The 21,692-nt window shown below is 33.7% G+C and overlaps 1 pseudogene; it reads left to right on the top strand.

Annotated features, from left to right (window-relative positions):
• Window positions 1-2,749: 2,749 nt before the first annotated feature.
• On the top strand, window positions 2,750-3,089 carry LOC102531458 (pancreatic progenitor cell differentiation and proliferation factor pseudogene; annotated as a pseudogene).
• The last annotated feature ends 18,603 nt before the right edge of the window (window positions 3,090-21,692 follow it).

Here is a 21,692-nt window from a genome sequence, read left to right as displayed (position 1 = left end):
CCTTCAAGCCACATCTCCTAGACCAACTTGAACTCTTAAATCTAAAAACATGACCCTTTCTTTTGCTGATTAACCATATACATCCACATTATATTTCACATTTCTTCATATTCAATTTTTATGTAGCAATTATATTGCTATTTAGTACTTTTTGTGTTTGTCTTGAATTTACATGTATATTGTTACTGATATTTGTTGAAAGACTAATAATTTCATGAGTAGTACATTGTATGTACACCAGTTACACGTCTATATTACTTTTACTAATTCTGTTGCATTCCAGAATGTTTTTCCCTCCTATTCAATCATAGAAAGGTATGAACTACATTAGTATGTCCGACTAAGGCTGGCACTCTAACAATATCAAAACAGAACTTTTGATTCAAACTGTATAGGACAGTTATGTCAAAATAGAGTCCAAAAGTAGGAGTTTAAAAGAAATATTTTAATGAAATCCTTCCTTGAGGGAAATCAGTGACCTATCTTTTCCAAGATGCTGCTTTGGATGACAATCAATACCTGTGTTTGCGTGTGCAGGTGAAAAACTGAAATACGATCAGCAGATTTTCTATGTGATAAATGTGGAAAGCCAGCTGTCAGATAACTGCTGCCTGTGGCCTTATGTATCAACACATTAGTTGCCAAAATGTGTTGTGTAGACACAACATCACATATTTAAAACCTACATTCTATTTCCAGCTTAAATTTTTATATTTAGATAGCCTGAAATCATTCTTTAACTCATATTGTTTAATTTTTTGTCAGTTCAGCAGTTGACACCAATAAGCAATTTGCATTCTTCTTGGTCAATTTCTTAAGTAATAAAGTACGTAGTATTTTATTTTATGGCTTATTTGATCTCTTAAAGTTAATGTGTAAAATGCCCCATAAATCTAATGTTCAATGTCATATTATTTTACATTAAATCTACCTACAATAAATGTGGTCATTTAACCTAATTAAGCAAAATACATGTTGTAAAGTAAAAAATAAGCTTTAGAATTCAACTAAACATGTAACATTTCTTTTTGTTCATATGGAGTCTTTTTTTTGCATAAATAATGTATGATAAGAAAGGTACTTTGATTTGCAACATAATACATTCCAGTACATATGTCATTATACATTATATAAATAATATAGAAATATATTTAACATATATAATTATATATAGATACATGTATATGAAATCATTACTATAATATTTTTATATTTTAAAAACTGGTAAGGGCTAAATATTATACAGCCAGCATTCTTTGTTTGTCATGCAGACGATGCACAAATAAATGATGTGCCTGCCTGAGGGTATATCACAATGGGAATTTGGAATAATAAATACAAAGACTAGCCTTGCAATTTTAAAAAGTATTGGTGATTTATAACAGAAATCTGATACCAAATTATTCTCAGAAGTACAACAAAATATAAATTATAGAAACAAGACTTTCTCATTTTATAAAGGACATTTTATTTAATCAATAGTACCTTCTAAAAACAAATATCCAAAACTTCAGAAAATGCATTAAAAAAAAAAAGAAAAACCTCTAGAAGACCCCATTTCTCTCTGAATCTATAACATTATTCTTGTATTCAATGAATCAGTTACAGTCAAAACCAAAATGGTTACCTTAGCCAGCTATTTTGCAACTACCTGGTATTTCTTCCAGCAGGGACCACGTGAGTAGGCAAACCTGACACCACGGTTTTAAGGTTTTAAAAACATATGCTAATACTATGAATTTTTAATAAAAGCATAATTCATCTTGGACTTATTTGATAAATCTGTGGGATAAATAGGAAAATATGTTGGCACTCTACGTAGCTCTTGCTTGTTTCTCTTGTATCAACATTTTCTTTATACATATATTCAGAACTTACTTTTGGCAAATTAGTGAAATAGAACAAGCATGTTTAGGGTATCTTTTATCCTTTTAGAAATGCTACTGTAAAATGATTATAAATCAATAAAAAATGTTAAAAAAAAAAAAAGAAATGCTGCTGCTACAAAGCCCAGAGCATAGTTGTAATAATTGGACTAACATATGCTTATTTCTTTATTTATCATTCATTTATTAAATTACTTAAAAAGAAAATACTCATTCAAATGTCAAGTGCCTTTATGTGATGGTGTGCTAGGTGCTGGTAATTTTAGAGCAGCACATGTACAAATGTGGTCTCTTGGGAAGCTTACATTCTACTATAAATCTCATACAGGGAACTTTTGAAGATAGTAAATGACTTCTCAAATCGAGAAAGTAAAGTGAAACCCGGGATGAGAGATGAAATTGTTATTACAAGCAAAAATTCAAAGTTTGCGGTTTGACTGCCTAGTCTACACATTAATATCGGTTATACAAATTCTGCTAAATAGAAAAGTCCTTTCTTGAGTATTTGTTTAAGGAGATTCCCTAGACTACAGTTGTTTTGAGTTATGACATACCAAAGCGCTAATAAATTAACAGTTGTATCCATGCCTGTAAGCCAGCAATAATAAAAGAGTATGCTTCAAATCTCAATTCTAGGGGTGGTCAATGCAGGTCACATTCAGTTAACCCATTCACATCTTACCAGGTTGAACTGTTTCAAATCAAGCCTGATAAAAAAAGAGAAAGGCAAGATAGAGCCCTAATGCCCTGTTTATGCATAATCTCAAGTGAGTTAGCTTTTTTTAATTTCAGAGGTACTTGAAAATATATAGTAGCCATTTCCTATATGCTAAACATTAAGTTTTATCCTAAACATTAAGATCATGGCAGCCTTGCCCTCCAGTGGCTCACTGACGGCCACCCACCACTGCTGCCGGCGCCGCCCGGGCTCAACTACCAGTAACCGCTGCTGCAGAAGTGCGGAGTACCCTGGGGAAGCCATCCTCCGCCACCTCCCGGTCTTCCAAACGTCTACCAGGGACACTGGTGGGCTAGCTTCTTTTTCGGGTAGTCCACTCTCCCAGTCATGGCCACAGTGTTGGAGTCCCCAGAGCACTCGGAATTGCCCCAGACCTCCACCAGCAGGATCACCTGTGACCTGGCTCAGGGAAGTAGCAGCCTGGCGGCCAGCCTGGCAAAACCAGCTCCGGGCCCCCGTCCTGAGTGGCTGCCACTAGCTGCCAGGCTTCCTTCCAAGGCACTAGGCTCCTGAGAGCCGCCCCCCTCCTGTTCCCTACCCACCCCCCACCCAAGACTAAGCAGGCTACAGCCAACAGAAAGTTGGGATCTTTAATATTAAAACAGCAAAACACCAAAAAGGAAGTTGAGAGAACCCCATTCTTTACTATCCAAGCCACACAAGAGCCTTCCTGACACCTCATAACCCTGTGCCATGTACCAAATAGAAAACAAACTCCAAGCAGCAATCAAAAAAGAAAAAAGAGAGAGAGAGAGAGAGAACAAAGAATAGTGAAGAGAAGATGAAAATGTTTTCAAAAAATGTAAAAAGAAATAAAGGCTGAATTCAATTATAAAATTCACCTATGAATTTTGGTTCCACGATTCATTTGGGAAGGAGTAGCATCTAATAGCAATTGAATAAACTTATCTTTAAATTTATTAGAAGGTAATTAAAATAATGCAAACCTTTAAAACTTCCAGAGTACTAGCCTGAAAGGTAACACATTTAGTCCCTCTTTGTACACTTATAAGGCTATTTAAAGAGTCAAAAAATGTTTTTAAATCTGAGTTATCCTTATCACATAATAGTTACAAATAAAAGCAAGTCAAGTAGTATACTCTCTATATGCTAATGTTATGGACAAGAACTTGAAAAATATTTTTTCTTCATACCATATTGTGTTTCCATTTGGTTCAGTTCAACAAAGATGTTTTAAGCATCCTGCAGATAAAAAAAAAATTGCACTAAACTTAATAATCAAGATACTCAACAGACAGGTTGACCAATTTCCTAAAAACTTTTATCTGAAATTTTTCTACATTTATATATGATGTGGTTCAACCTTATAATTTTGATTGTAAGAGTCACTACCACATGATCTGTGGTACATATGTTTGTATATAATATATATTAAATTATATAATTCTCCCCAAATATACTACATAATGCAAACAAAATATAAAAAAATCTTATAAAGACAGTCTAATATGAAATAAAGTTGTAGAGGAAATAGGATAAAATATAAGTGGTTAAGTACAGAGAGAAAATTTTAAAAACACTCAAAAATTCCAACAGGGATTTTTGTATAACCACATTATTTATGAATGGACAATAACATTATGATAAGGGAGCTATCTGTAGGAAGGACAGAGTTCCTCAGGTAGGGCAAGTAGGTTAATAATATAGAATATAGTAAACCAACTATATAATATGGATTTAAAAATTAAAGATAACTTTTGTTTATACACACTCAAATGTAAGTGTTTTTCTTTTGGAAATGAAAATTTCTCTTATCTGGAGGTGCGGGTGGTGTATTTGCTCTTCTATTCAGCTTTTTCACACACATGGAAGTAAACATATAGACAACCAGTATACAAATGTGTTAACACAGCCTTCTATATCTCCTTCTTCAAGTGTTTCAGAAGAAATTTTGAATGAATGCTTTAACTGCTTTGTTACTGCAACAACTTGAAGACAACAAAGTATTTGATTTTTATGTTTTCACTAGTGTGAGGAAATCACACAGCCTTTTAAAGTGCCTGGCCTAACTGTCCCAAGTTGAACCCAAAACTCTGTTATATTAAAGAGGAACAAAGAAAACCTTGTTGAAATATTATTTTCCTTTTGTTCTTAAAATTATAAAGAATATAATTTATCAATTGATTAAAAATAAATTAAACAAAAACAGTACTGATAAAATTGTAAAGGTGTCAGTGAACATCTGTAAAATAGTGATAGGTAAATGTCAAAGTAAACTATTTTTAACCATGATTTTCAGAAACGTAAAATCATCATGACTCTCATGCAGATATAAAATGGGCATATGTCAAAAGCTTATGTAATTTAGTAGAGAGACCCAGTAAGTTGTAAAAACCAAAGAGCATTTGAAAAGGCTAGATATTTTGGGGCAATGATAGAAGAATACACATGACTCAAGTTCAACAGTGACATAAATCTTTTCAATCTTTGGAGTTATCTTTTCTATTAAATAAAAATTATTTCCATTTTTATGTTTTTTTTAAGTCTACAAGTTAACTTCTATCCCTGCACAATTCTAAAAAAAGACCAGACAATAGGAAATTAAACTCAGTCAGCACTGAATTTTAAAAAATCCAATAATCTTGTTATCTTGCTTTCAAGTTTTGGGTAAATTTTTGACAGTATGAAGTATAAATGTAATGGAAAACTCTTTGAAGACTGGTGAAGATGGACTCCAAAAATGTGTGTTTTGTTAAAAACTGATCAGGAGATTCTGATACATAACTTAAAATTATGAATCACATTAGAGCTGACATGCCTTATTCAGTGGAACAAAAAAGTCCTTTTTTTTCCCTACAGGAGTATTTAAACGTTCAATATTAAAAACAGTAGCTGTTGAAGAGTTCAAAATAGAATGTTTTCAAGGCTTTATGATTTTTCCCATAATTCTTGGAAATAGTAAGAACTGCCAGTATTATGCCTCATGATTCTTTTATTTTCCTTCCCTTGATAAGCTACTAATTTGATAAGTCTTTGAACAGTTTATGAGGTATATTTATACAGTTCATTACAAATTTAAGATTTGAACTGAGTTTTCTTCCTCTGCTGAGAAGAGGTTTTCCTCAACGTGAAATTAAAAAACTGTATTAGGTGAGAGATTGAAATGATAAATTTAGTTAGCATAGTTCTGTCTGTCTGGTATCTATTTTCCCCTCCCTTTTTTTTTTTTTTGGTATTACATTTGGATTTTCCTTAAACTAATTCTCCACTCTTTGGAGTCTATCTGTTTTGCATGGAGCTTTCCTCAACTACTCCTTGAATTCAGAAGAGGCTTTGGTGTTGAGACAAGTCAATCTGAGTCACTACAACTGGTTTAAGAACAGCCACTTGACACAATCTAGGCTGCTGGGAATCACTGGAATTATTATGAAAGGGGCAGTCACTTTTCACTGATGTTTTCTCAGTGTCACAATATCATAATGCAGTTATTCTAATTGTCTTTGCCATTACAGTCTGCAAAGAGAGAAACTAAAACACAAGAAAGTAGATCCCACAGAAAAGAATGTCACCTTGTTGATGGGAGCATTTCAGCACTTGGATTTAGCTCTTTTTAAACCCAAATTTACACTTGGACTTTCAGAAGTCCTGTCACTTTTTACTTTCTCCCTCTGAAAGAAGAACTTTGACTTGTCTTCTGTTAAATAAATGGTCATGTGCTCCAAAAAAACTGCCACAGAAACATATGAAAATATAAGACCCAGAACCCAAGCAAGATTCCGGAGCTATACATTTTAGTCTTGAGAGTTAGAGATGAAAAAGTTCAAGATAGAAAATAAGGTAGGATGTGAGTGAGTACTGGAAGTCTATGCTATACTTGCTCAAATCTTATTAGGTTGAGAATTATAGAAATCAACTCAAGCTAGCTTAAGAAATATTTTTAATGGGAAACTTATTAGAAGAAGGCTGGACGATTTGGGAGATATTAGTCACAGCACCACCTGGGGCAAGCAATCAAACAGTCCTCTTTTTTCCTACTTTCTCTCTCTGCTCCTCTGTACATCTTCTCTTGCTGGGCAGAGACTGCCTCTCTATGCACAAGCGGTCAGTCAGAATATAACCCTTGAAAAGTTCCTCAGGTCAAATCTCCTAAGTTCTCGAATAAATAGAAGTTGTCCTTGTCTCTGGATCCCAATTCCTGATTCATGGGAGATAGATTCCTATTGACCCACCGGGGTATGGTTTGGCTGCCAGAATCTCACTCCAGTTAATGAGACAAATGGGGTGGAGGGGAGGGGTAGAGGGAAGTGGCAGATGACGGAGAAACAGTGTCATTGAAAGTTGGGCAGATATCCAAAAAGTGTCCAGTATACTTTTTAAAGTCTCAAACTAGCTTCAACATTTTTCATTTTCTAAAATTTCTGTTGTTTTGTTTTATTGTCAGTTTTGGCATACTGTGCAACATCTAAAGACTATTGTAACAAAACTCTATATAGAATAATTTTACCAGGTAGAAATATACATTTTAATGAATATTGTATTCATGCTAGTGATTTACCTCAGTTTTCTTGTTTTCTTTCTTTCTTTCTTTGAGCCTAAGGTGCTGAAAGTTGAGTTAATAATTTCCTTCATTTCCTAAAATACAGCTATCATTTGGTCACACAAAATTTTCTCGTATTTATTTGTCCCTTTCTCCTCTCCTCATTCCCATCCTTCTCTCATTCCCCACAAAGGTAACTCTAATGTATTAATCATAAATTCTTGCACAGATTACAGATGTAAAGCATATAGAATTGTTTTATATACATGTATTTCAATTTAAATGAATTTTGTTGTGCTATAGAGTTTGTCTATTTCTTTCTCTCTTTTTCCTGCTCATTGCTATGTTTTTATGATTTAGTCATTTTGCTGGCTGTCTAACCAGTCATTTACTTCTCTTCCTTACTTAGTATTCCTCCTGAAATGGGCAATTAGATTGTGTACAATTGCCCGCTACCACAAGCAGAGCTTGTGAAGTCCTCGTGTGTCCTTTTCGTGATATTATTGAGGAAATCTCTGGGATACTTTCCAAGAAGTGAAATTTTTGTAGACATAAGGATTTCATACACTTAATGTGGACTTCATGCACTTAGTGTAACAAGAGAGCTGCCAGATAGTTCTCTAATGCCTACTTTAGAGTCTCATCCACTAGAGTTTCCACATCTCTGATAATACTTGCTTTTATTCATTACTCAATTATTAGCCAATAAGTGGTATTTCCTTGGTGCTTTAATTTAGAGTATCCCTAAGTACTTCTTAGCTATTTGGTTTTCCAGTCTATGAATTATCTGTCATATAATAAACTCATTTTTAAGGAGAGTTTCTTGTCTTATTTATTGATTTGCAGGAGATTCTTGTATCTGGTAAATGTATCTATTGCCTCTTTTGTTACATAGAAATTACTAATCTTATTGTAATCAAATCTACTTATTTCTCTTCTTGTGATTTGTGCTTCTTGCATCTTGTTAAAGCAGGTTTTTCCAATAACATAATCATAGAAATACAATTAAAAATTTTCAATTACTTTCCTTATTTAACTCTTGACTATTTTCTTCTTTCTGATATATATACATTTTAGGATTAAACCCAAAGCAAGGCCAAAACTTTAAATGAATATGTAATAAAAGAATAAATTTAAACAAATGTTCTTTGAAGTGGGTCTACTGAACAAATTTTTTAGACCTAAAATTCTACTTTTCTTGGTAGGAGTAATGAATTTTAAGGAAGTTTTGAAGGAATTTGCTAATTGTATACCTGGCTATGATAAGGCTACTTTTGGTAAGTAAGAAGGATGATATAATGACTACTAAAGGCAATTTAAGCAAAGGCAAAATTAAGGGACCATTACAGATTAAGAGAATGCTTAATCCTGGTCTAAAGAACCCATTTCAACCAATAGTTCCTGTACGTGGTGCTTGCTATAATGTCTTCCTATTTTTATGAAACAAGTCTGTAGTTATCTCTACTTTATCTGAATAAAATAACTATCTCTACTTTATCGGCATAAAATATGTAAATATTTCCCTACTTATTGCAATGCTTTATTTACTTCCCAGCTGTAGATAATTCACTGATTAATAATTTTAAAATTGATCTTAATAGAGAATATCAAGCCATATATTATCAAAATTAAATGTTATTAACAAAAATTTATTCTCCTATGTGAAATCTTACCTTTTTTTTTTTCTGCTTCACTTAGTAGAAAAAAATTTCATAGGGATTCTGAGGGATTTTGCCATTGATAGAGATTTTCTGCCAAACAGATGGTTCCCACTTAACAATCAGATTTGCCTACAGAATACAAATGAATGGCTAAGAGATGAGGAAATGGAAAGAGTTGAGGGAGAAAAAGGAGTGTTTTTCTGGTAGCTGATCATACTACTATGTGTGCTCACTGCTTATGACTATCCACTGCTCATCCCTCTAACCATCTCCCAGAATACTCATCTCAATGATGACAATTCATTGGAAAATATCAGCTACAAGGTGGAGCACTTCACACACATTATCTTATGGAATTTAATAGTCTCAACAACCCTCTGGTTCACATGTCCCCATTTTACAATTGAGGTATTGAGATAAGGGAGCTTAAGTCCAAGGCCAACAGTAAGTGCTGGAGTAGGGATTCAAGCCCAGATTTCGCTGATTCCAAATCTACTCCCTTAGCTTCAGTACTGTCATCTCCACTTGCTAGAACTTCCTCAGACTTTTTTCCAAAAATTATCCCCTATTCAAGAAGCTAATTTTTTTATACCTTAACTAGCTCTTATGGCATATGGAAGAGTTCAATGATTTTCTTTGAGCATTTCCCAAATGGTACGCTTTCACATGGTAGTGAATCTGTGACACTAGTGACATAGTTTTGACATGAGTTAAAAATTTGCTTATATCTCTCAAAATTACTTTTGTATTTTTCATTTATTTAGGTGATTTTTTTTTCCATTTGCAAGTAGGAATTGTTCTACTGGTTAATTTTCAGGATAAAGTGGTTTGGAAAGTTTTAATATTGATATAAAGAAATTTATCAATTAAAAAAGAAAGTAAATTTTCTGGGAAACTGTTTAATCTCTCAGGTAATCATTATGTTGTAGGACAAAAAGGGTTGTATTTACATTGGCTTAACAGGAATAGGCCACCTTTCAGATCGTGCTCCTAATATCTAACCTATATTTTGCTTTCTTTAGCTTCCAGTCATTGCTCTTTGTCCTTATGTCTTCTGAGACTATGAATAATTCCCTTCATTCATTATATTGGTACCCAGGGGGTATTATTTATAGATTGTGAACATGGCTTACTTCAGTTTTCTCTTTTTGAGACACACAAATTAAGTTTTTTCATTTGTTTCTTATATCTTTCTCTCTCTCTCTCTTTTTTTTTTTTTTTTTTATCCCTTCTATTCTCTTTTGGGCTTTCTCAGATTATCCTAAATACTTCCTAAACTTTGTGAGGAAGAAATATACAGAAAATTTAAAAAGTGGTTTCAGACTGATTCAACTGGGTAGACAATTACCTTTCTTATTCCAGTGTTACATCTTTGGCTGAGCTATGTAGATTGAATTTAAGTCTCTGGCATTAACCACTACTATGTAAACGAATTTATTCTGCAAATGTAGTTGGTCACTATAGGACCATTTCAATGCTTTGATATGTAAATTCAACTAGAATCTGATTTAAGTCTTTTAATCTGTAGCAGTAAGTTCTAAAGCTTTAAGTTTGGTTAGAAATACAATTAATATTTTTGATTACTCGATTAGTTTCCAGGCACAGTGCTACTTATTAGGATAAGTAACTGCAGTTTTGGGTTAATTTTTATTTAGTACAATTTCCTAACAAACTGAGTTCTTATCTTGTTCCACTATACCAGTTGCTTTTAGATTTTAGAAATATGCTCTTTTACAGAAAGATAAAATTTACTTGAGAACATTGCATAATATACAACATTGCATAAAATACAACATATTCCAGACTATAGGGACAGAGGAGTACACATTAGGAACTGAAATCATGAAATCAGTCTGGAAAACCTATTTGTGTGTAGTTTAGAAAGATTTAAGGGCAGGAAATAGGTTTTTGTGTTGTTTTCGGGGGAAGAAAGACACCCTATTTCTGACAATACATGGACATTCTGTAGAAATCAAATACGTTATGAAATAGGAGGTCCAAAAAAAAAAAAAACCTGGTATTTTAGAAGGGTGAAATTAGAGCGAGAGAGGGAACTTTGGCCAGCAGATGTAAAAGTTCTCAGTTTCTAATCACGTGCAGAAAGGAGTTTGACACTGCTTCCCCTTTATTTTTCCACTAATTTTATACTTTTTTCCTTTTTTTACTATTCTGCTTCCTAACCCAAATCATTGTCACTAATTCTGTTTTCCTTCAAGAAGATGAACAATATGAATAGAATCTCTGACCTAGAAACATGGGACTGTGTGCTCATTTCCCATTTAGTAAAGGTTTGTTGATAATGATGAATGCTACACCCAAGAAATTGGAACACCAAAATTCTCCATCTGACCACAACCCATGACTCTTTCCCCTCTGTCAGACTCCTACTCCCAGTGAGCCTACTGTTTCACGTCATTGAAACCCATGCTTGGTCACTCCTTTGTTCTCTAACTCCACTAGCCCCTCCTGGCAGCACTCCCATCCTAACTCACACTGGACCCCATGATCCATCATTCCAAATACACTCTTGGTAGCACCTTCTCATCCATCACTCCCTTGACCATCTGCCTCACCTGTCTCACCAGTCTCCAACCCTAACATCCATTTTCTTTGCTTTTGCTCCCAGATTGCCAAATGCTGTTAGGGAAAATCACATAACTGAGCTGATTGTCTCCATTACAAATTTAATTTTCAACCTCAGCTGGCCCCTTAAATCTGCTCAGCAATCCTTTTACTAACACTAATCAACAACTTTTCTCATTTCCCTTAGTGACTATTCCAAATCTTGCCCATATTTCTAAGGCCCTATGCCCCCACCTTGCCCGCTTATTCCCGGCAGGCTGCCAGCTCCCTACTTTACTAGGAAATTAGAAGCCAACCTGTATGAACTCTCTCATCTTCCACATTTTCACCTCTAGAATTTATCTGTATCTCACCTGCTCCTGCTTCTTTCCCCTGTGTGTCAAAGAAAGAAGTATCCTGACACATTTGTAAAGCTAACTCTTCTACCTGGCCTTTGTTTCTAGCTGCTTTTGTCTATAACTGTACTTTGGCTTGTTAATTATTTTTTATTGTTTGCGTCTATAATTCCTCCCTCTAAGCTAACTCCTTTCTTTCATGAATAAATATGTCCAACTTTCAACTATTCTTAAAACTAAATAAAACCTGCAACTTACCATCTTTTCCTTTCCAATTTTTAATTCAGTAAAAGTACTGAGCATCTCACATATGTAGGTACTGTTATAGCCTCTGAAGATTTACTGGTAAATAAGACCAGGTTCCAGCCCTCATGTAGTTTATAGATTCTTCAAGAGGAGTCTCTATATACTTCCATTTTATATCCTAAACACTGTACTTGGTGACCTACCCTAGCATTCTATGGGAGGACATTGCTTTTATTGGTGGGTCTGAGACAAAAGCTTTGCGTTTTCCTGATTATAAGTTCTTATGCTTCAGTTGCCTTGGAACCTGAAGGAAGGATGCTGTGTTAGTTTCCTAGGACTGCCTTAGTCCTAGGAAAAAAATGGGTGACTTACAACAACAGAAATTTATTGCCTTATAGTTCTGGAGGACAGAAATCTGAAATCAAGATGTCAGCAGGGCTATGTTCTCTTGAACAGTTTGGGAGACAATCCTTCCTTGCCTTATCTGGCTTCTGGTATTTCTTAAGAATCTCTGAACTTCTGCTTGTAGATGCACCCCTATAATCTCCTGCCATGTTCTCCCTTTGGGATTTCATACAATTTTCCATCTATGCATGTCTGTTTCTGTGCCCAAGTTTCCCCTTTTTATAAGGACACCAATTTGGTTTTTTGTTTGTTTGTTTTTATTGAAGTACAGTCAGTTAGGGCACCAATTTGTACTGGACTACTGTCCACCCCAATAACTTCATTTTAACTTGATTACCTGTATAAAGACCCTATTTTCAAATAAGGTCACATTCTGAGCTACTGGAGTTTGGTACTCTAACGTATCTATTTTGGGGTTACAATTCAACCAGTATCAGATGCTTTAGACAGAAATGAGACCCTGTTGCCTCCAGATGAACAGGATTTTTCAGATGTTTGGTCTGATGACTGACATGCTTAATATTGGTTATTAAGGCAAAGGGGTATCTTGTCTTAGGTATGTCTTAAAACTGCCGGTCTATTAATAAAAGTTAATGGAAGAGAACAGGCAGGACCAGTAGGGGCTCATGTGTCTAAGGATTGAAATTTGGGGTTACAATAGAAGTTAAAGAACATCCTTCATTTAGGATGCTAAATGAGCACTAAAATAACAGGAAATTTCTTTCCTTTACAGTAGAGGGTAAATGGATTAGAGTAGAAGTTGATCTGATCAGCTTAAAATCTAATTTCCAAGATTCCCTTGCAGCTAGAATTCCCATGTTACCTTTGTTCTCTTGATTCAAATGCATCTGCTGAGGCCTGGAGAAGGAAGTAAGCCTCTGTAAGTGGTGGTCATCTAGGAGAAGTCAGACCTTCTGCCAACTACAGGGTTCTTTGGCAATGTCTGCAAGGAAGTACCTAGTGTCAGACGTGCTAAACAGCAGTTAGAAGGAGCAGTTCCATGTATTGTGGGTGTTTTTGGTTTTGCTTTTGTTTTTCTGGATGTATTATGACTTGCTGCTTTGTTCTTGGCTCTGAGGCAATCAACACAGGTCTCTGGTTCTCCTAGAGATTTTGTGAACTTTCTATATTCTGATTTTTAAAAATTCTGTTACTTCTAGCAAATTACTGTGATTGATAGAATGTATTAGTAACTTTTCCTTCTTTTTATTCAGCATAGTATCTGGGTATAACAATTCAGTAAACCAGGCCTTTACTTCCTAGCTGACTGACCAAAATGTCCCGTGAATAATGCAGGCAGAAAAGTTAGAAAATTATTATTTTCTAGTTCAGTGTTTCTCAGTCTTGGCACTAATGTCATAATGATATTTTAAGACAAATAACTCTTTGTTATGGCTAACTATCCTGTATATTGGGGGTTGTTTAGAAGCATCCTTAGCCTCTGCCCACTAGATAACAGTTGCATCTCCTCCCAGTTGCAGCAACCCAAAATGAAATATCTCCAGACATTTGCAAGTGTCCTTTGGGAGGCAAAATCACATCACCCCAGCTGAAAACTGCTGTGGAATAATTACAGCTAAAGCACTTCACATGTAATAAGCATTTCGTTTTCAAAACAACTATATGAAAAAGATATTACTACTTTCTACATTTTACAGATAAGAATCCATGCATAGGGAGTTCACCTCACTTGCACAAGCCACATGAATAAAAATAAGCTGATGGAGGAATATAGCTGATCTAGAGTAAATTATCTGATTTGCTGCACTCTACCCGCCTTAGCTCCGTAATGTCATATCAGCACTCACCATTCTCATTAAGCCCTAAGGCCCTTGGTGATCTTGAGATGAAGGGTCACTACTCTAATTCTGATTTAAAATTTAAAAAAGCATTTAAGATATTGTATCTGCATGCCATAGAATTTGATATGCCTAAACAGTAAGGTCCTATCTTACTTTGCAGTGCATCCTGAATTTTGCCTCTAGTTGTTTGCCTAAAATATAATTCTTATCTAGCAACTCTCTCAAAATCTCCTAGTTCTTTCACCTACAAAGTCTTCATTCTTTACTATTATATATATGGATCTTTACAATAACCTATACTTCCAGATTCATAGTGTACTGCTCATGTCTCTGGAGCGTAAGTTAAGCACCAGCCACACACGACTCCCCACTTTTTCCAATAATACCCCAAGCTATACCAATATTTAAGTAATTCTCCTGTTTAGAACAGCCTCTTTTGTCATTGTGCCTGGAGATATATTCATCCTACAGGTTTTACCCTAATGCTGCCTGCTTGTTAAGATTTGCACTTCTTTACTGCTTAGCTGCAAATTTAACCCCCTGGGTTCCCATGGTATTTTTATAAATCTTTGTTGGAGCATTTGTTATATTGAACTGTAAATATTGGACTTTGCATGTTTGTTTCCACCTGGAGATTATGAGCTAAATAAAGACCCTCATGTACCTAACTCTGCAGGTCCTCAGCACTGGGTTGTGAGCCTAGCTCCTAGCCGTTACTCAGAAAAATTGAGTCAATAAATAAAGTCCCCAGCAACTTATGATAATCATCACAGACTAAGCAGAAATGGTCACCATAACTGTAGCTACTAAAATGTTTTTAAAGTGTTTGTGATCCTATCACAATCTGTCCCTTTTCCATTCCTACCTGTTTGCCTCTGAGCACTACAAAAAGTTCAGAATTCCCTGTTTGCTCCTAGTCTAGTGATAAAGTTTCACTCTGGATCTCAGTTAGGTTGATAATTTAATGGATAAGTATTAAGCTTTATCAATTTAATAACTCTAAATAATTTAAAGCTCTATAGATTTTCAAATGTATTTATCAATATTTTCTACCTAGATCTGCTAGACAATATCCCCGCTACTCAAATTATTTGGATCATGTGTATGTGATCATTTATTTGAAGTCCAGTGTGTTTATATAAATTGAAGCTCTTTTTAAATGAAATATAAAAAACTTTAGCTTGCTACCATGTAATTAAAACAAACAGAACTGATGATACATTGGGGAGAAATAAGTCTTGGACTAGAAATCCAAAGACCAATGCCTAGTGCTGATTTTCTCAGAAACTATTTGTGAGAGACATCTTGAGAAGGTCACCAAGTTTATCTGACACTTATGTTCTTACCTAAAAATTAGAAATAATAATTCTGGTCACTTAACACAGCGGTTAAGAGAATAAACACGAGTGTGCTTAAAATGCAAATAGCTACACTAGCATGAGGTATTTTCATTAAAAGTATGTCTTTCAAAAAAACATAACCTCTTACACTTATGTCAATGTTTATGATTTGTTTCTTTGGGTGCTGATTGCTGAAACAAGGGCTGATATGTGATAAACTGTGTATTATCAGTTATGTCACCTTAAAATGGTGACGTTAAAGTTTAAAGAAACCACCAAATACATTACTCAAGGGAGGAGTGGCTAATTAGTTAAGCTAAAGAAAGATTTTCTTTCAACTTTGGTTTTAGAAGTGCATTTCAGTGATCATTTTCATTTCAAAGTAACTGGCTTTCCTTTGTAGGGGTATTTTAGTGATTACAAAGTTTAAAACAGAATCCAGTTGTATTCAAATACTTGCTCTAGCTTTCTTTTCCCATCCAACCATAACAAAGAGCTTCATTATGCTTTGTTTTTATTTTTGGTCGATTATCTAATAAGCCAAAAATGAAGAGAAGTGATTGATATCATCTCAGCATCTATAACCAGGAGAAGCTGCTTTTTAGAAAACTGGGCTGCTTCCTGCGAGAATGGTGAACTATTACCTTGGAGCCTTCCCAAGGCCAGAGTTAGATTTTAGCAGTCATGCATTGTTCATTCATTCATTCATTCACTAATTCACGTATATTTATTGTGAATATACTAAGTACTGTATACTACTAGTCCTTCATGTCCAGTATTAAAAGAATTTATTATCAATATTTTTTACATTTCACAAAATCAGTAGTGTGTTTAATTTTCCAGGTGAGCCTGCATTAAGCTCTTTTCCCATAAACTCTGGGTTACTGAAGATAAATGTAACCTTAAAAGATTTAAAGATTTTCATAAAAATTTCTTACATTTGTCATTGATTAATAAAACTATGTTTGCTTCATGGGAATAACTACTTTATTCAAATAGTTCAAATGAACTTTTTAAAGATACTGAGATCATTCACTCTTTTCTCAAATTTCTTTTAAAAAAAGATGTTACAGATTTGCACGCTCATGATTAAGGATACATTTCTCTTGCAGATGCCCGGTAGGCACAGAGGGATTTAAAACATGCTCTGGGGAAAAGGGTCCTTTCAGCCCAATATAGAAGCAAGTTAGTAGGTGGCCCAGGCTTCATGTCACTCCCACTTACTAAGCCATATGTTGCTGTGGGCAAACCCAGTGGCTCCAAAGATTGTATGTACAAAAATGCCAGGCATATGCCAGTTATCATTTCTGAAATATTATCTCTGCAATATTTTTATAGGCTTCTGTCTGTCTAATCATTCAAGAAAGAAGATATTTGTTCATTTTCTAGGTGCTTATCTGACTCTGTATCTTTTTAAAAGCTGTTTTTATAAATATTTAGAGTGATCAAGTATAACAGTTCATAACTTATTACAAAGGATTCCTTCTTACATGATGATTTTCAAAAGGTTCTATTTAATTTTTTAACCAAAATAGTAAGTCTTAAGTGTACAGCTTTATAAACTTTTACAAAGTGAACACAGGAAAGTTATGGTAATATCTATCACCATAGATTGGATTTATCTGGATCTGATCCTTTACCAATGGAATCATACAGTACATATTTTATTATGTCTTATTTATTTGCTCAACATTATGATTGTGGAATTGACCCATATTATTTTTTTAAATAATTAATTAATTACGTTTTAGACATGGTCTTGGGGATTGAACCCAGGACCTTGCGCATGCTAAGCATGTGCTCTACCACTTGAGCTATATCCTCTCACTGATCCATATTACTGAAAGTAGTAGTGGTTCATTCATTTCCTCTGCTCTGTATAACATCAATTCAACAATTATTTTCATCCATTTGATTTGTTTTCAGATGTTGGCTATGATAAACAATGCTGCTATAAACATCTTTGTAGTCACGTTTTAGTGCACATATGTACTTACACCTGTAGGGTAATGTACTTAAGTGTAGAATTGTTAGCTCATATGTTCATATGTTCAGCTTTAGGAGATACTGACAATTTTGCAAAGTGATTACAAAATCTCCCACTAGCAGTCTATAGGACTTCCAGCTGTTCCAGAGACCTCCACTTGCTCCATTTGCTACTGTGTATAAATAAGCCATTCTAGTGTCAGTATAGTTATATCACCTGTGGTTTAATTTGCATTTACTGAATGAATAATGAGGGTAAAAATATTTTTATGTCTTCTTGGATTTAAAAATCTTTTGAGGATTGCTTATTCAAATATTTCCCTATGTTTTCCATTGATTTGTATCTTTCGTTTTTTATTTCTTTGTATGAGCTTGATGTATCAGTGGTGACTGTATCCCCCCAGAGACATTCAGCAATGTCTAGAGAGATTTTCCTTTGTCACTACTTGGGATGCTGGGATCATCCAAAGGGCAGAGGCCAAGGATGCTGCTAAACATCCTATAACAAACAGGATAGCCTACCACTACAAAGAATATCTGGTCCAAAATGTCAATAGCACCCAGGAACCCTGAAATATATATGTGTAAAATTAAAATATAATATATACTATATTACATTTTTTAAATAAATACTATCTTCCTCTTTAGACCTTACTTTTTACTTTTAATAGTATGTGATGAATAGAAGTTCTTAAATTAAAGGTTTTATTTTTATTTACAGTTAATATTGTTTGTAACTATTGAAAAGATCTTTGCCTACTCAAAGATCATGAAGATATTGTTCTTTGATATCTTCTAGAGCTGCTTTGTCCAGTACAGTAACAACTAGCCATATGTGGGTGTGGAGAAATTGAAATATGCTTAGTCAAAATTAAATATGCTATAAATGTAAATATACACCAGATTTTGAAGAATTTGTTTGAAAACAAGACTGTAATAATCTCTTTATGCTTTTTACATTGACTATACATTGAAATGATAATATTGTGGATAGATGGCATTAAAAATATATGATACAATCAATTACATAAATGGCTTACATTATACTTCTATTAAATAGTGCTTTCTAGAAGGTATATTGTTTCACATTTCACATTTTCATAAACAATCTACTCACAACTAATTTTTTAAATTGTATGAAGCAGAAGTCAAAATACATTTTACATCATCCAAATGACCCAGCACCATGTATTAAAAGGAACATCCTTTCCTTACAGCACATCCCTGCCTCCATGGTCATTATTGAGCTCTTTATTTTGTTCTGATAACATATTTGTTATTCACTTACCAAGAGCACACTGTCTTGATTACTTTCCATTGATATGTGATGGTAAAATTCCCTCAACTCTATTCTGGATGGGTTGAATTTCCATGTAAATTTTAAAATCAACTTTTCAAATTTCAAAAAAAAATGTATGCTAAGGTTCTCACTGAGAATAAGTTTAACCTATAAATTATATGCAAAGAATCAACATATTAACCACACTAAATCTTCTACAAGAAACGTAGGCATACCCCTCTCTCAATTTATTTGGTTCATTAATTTCTCTCATCAATGTGTTCTGTGTAAAGGGCTTGTAAATCTATTCTTAAACTTAGTCCTAGGATATTGATGATTTATGATACTAATAAAATTTTTAAATTAATTTTCTAATTGTTACTGATACACTATTAATCATTGTATATTGACCTTTTATTGGATGACCTTGATAAATTAAGTTATTAACTCCAGAAGTTTTCGTCTGTAGATTTATTCTTTGGGATTTTCTAAATGCATAAACATATTTTCTGCAAATAATGGCAAATATTTTTTTGTTTTCTAAACATGTATCTCTTATTACAGTTTCTTCTTTTTCCAGTTTTATTGAGAAATAATTGACATACATTACTGTTTAAGTTTAAGGCATACAGTATGATGGTTTGATTTACATATATTATGAAATGATTACCCCAATAGGTTCAGCTAACATCCATCTTCATATATATATATATATATATATATATATATATACACACACACACACACACACACAATAAAAAAGAAAGTAAAAAAGAAAAAAATTTTCTTCTTCTGATGAGAACTCTAGGATTAACTCTCTTAATGACTTTTTTATGCATCATACAGCAGTGATACTCATCATGTTGTACATTACATACATAGTACATTACTTGTTGATCCTGTAACTGTTGTCCATCTTCCTCCAAGTCCTCTTCCCACCACCCTCTGTCTCTGGTAACCATAAGTTTGATCTCTTTTTCTATGAGATTGTGGGTTTGGGTTTTTTTAAAGTACACAAATAAGTGAGATCATACAGTATTTCTCTGTCTGACTTAATTCAAGTTCCACCCATGTTGTCCTGAATGGTAGGATTTCCTCAATTTATGGCTGAGTAATATTCCATTACATATATATATCACAAAATCTTTACCCAATAATCCATCAATGGACACTTAAGTTGTTTCCATGTCTTGACTATTATAAATAATGCTGCTATGAGCATGAGAGTACAGATATCTTCTCAAGTTAGTATTTTCGTTTCCTTTGGATTTACTCCCAGAAGTAAAATTGCTGTATCATATTGTAGCTCTGTTTTTAATTTTTTGAGTTTCCTCCATACTGTTTTCCATAGTGACTGTGCCAATTTACATCCCACCAGCAGTGCATAAAAGTTCCCTTTTCTCCACATCCTGGCCAGCATTTGTTATCTCTTGTCTTTTTGATTATGGTCATTCTAACATCTGTAAAGGGATATCTCGTAGCGGTCTAACTTGCAATTCCCTAATGACTAGTGATGTTGAGCACTTTTTCATGCACCTGTTGGCCTTTTGTCTATCTTCTTTAGAGCAATATCTTCTTGACGTATTGCTCACAGTGGGAAAATCAGTATAATTTTGAAGAGGAGTGGAAGCAGTTATCTTTGCCTCATTTTCACCTCAGTGTATGGCCTTTCACTGTTTTCATAAGTTCCTATGATGTTGTTGACATTGTTTCTGTGTTTCTGTGTTTCATTGTGTGTTAGATAACTTTTATCAAATTAAAGAAGTTTCCTACTATTCATAGTTTGCTAAGAATTTTTATCAACAAGGGAGCTGAATTTGATCAAAAGCTCTATCTGTATCTGTTGAAGTGAATAGCAATTCTGTTAATATGATAAAATAAATTGATTTTTAAATGTTTATATATCTTTGGGTTCCTTGTATAAAATCTAATCAGTGATGATATGTCTCTAGTTAAAAATTTGTTACTTTTTAAAGGTATTCTGATATCTAATATTTATGAGGAAGATAATTGGCTTGTATTTTCTCTTCCTTCAAAATCCTCATTAGGTTTTGTTAGCAAAGTTATACCAGCCTCATTTAACAATTTGGACCTTGGGGTTTTTTTTTAATTCTCTGGAAGTTTAGTTAGGATTAGGATTATTTCTTCTTTAGAGATATATAACAATTCTTTGCTGAAGAAATTTGACCCAGAGTTTTTGTTGTGTGAAGATTTTAATTCAAGGTTTGATTTCATTAATAGATAAGGAATTACAAAAAATTTCTACTTTTCCTTATCACGTTTTTGGTATCTTGTGTTTTCCTGGGAATTTGTTCATTTTACCTCAATTTCAAGTTTAATTTCATCAAGTTCTTTATGGTATCTTATAATTATCCTTTTATTATATTACAATCAGTGGGATTTTTTTCTTTTCGTTCTTGATATTGGTAAAATGTTTTTCTCCCCACCAACACACACCCCAGTCTTGTGAAGGGTGGTCTGTAAATTTAATGCATCTCCTTAAAAAAATCAGTTTATGGCATTATTCAATTTCTCAATTGTAAGTTTGTTTTGTGTTGATTTCTGATCTTATCTTTATTATTTCCTTCCTTCTACTTTCTTTAGGTTTACATTACTGTTCTGATTTTAGTTGATCATTGATTTTTAGCCTTTCTCCTTTTCAAACATAAAATAATTTACGTACATACATGCATACATACCTGGACTTTATATATTTTTTCCTTCTGCTCTGCAGAAATATGTCTATATATTTTCTACTGATTTATAATCCAGATCACATATCCTTTCTACACCTCTGTTTAATCTGCACTGAAAATCATTTATCACATTATTTTTCAGCTATAAATAGTTGCTTATTTTAATAGATTTAAATTCTCTGGTGAAGACTAAATGTTTTCCATTGCTAGTGGCTAGACATCTGTTTTTCCATTTG

This window comes from Vicugna pacos, chromosome 2 (genome assembly GCF_048564905.1).
Source record: "Vicugna pacos chromosome 2, VicPac4, whole genome shotgun sequence".
In the NCBI taxonomy this organism is placed as follows: Eukaryota; Metazoa; Chordata; class Mammalia; order Artiodactyla; family Camelidae; genus Vicugna; species Vicugna pacos.
Note: the sequence above shows the minus strand (reverse complement) of the source record. Positions and strands in the feature narration are given on the sequence as shown.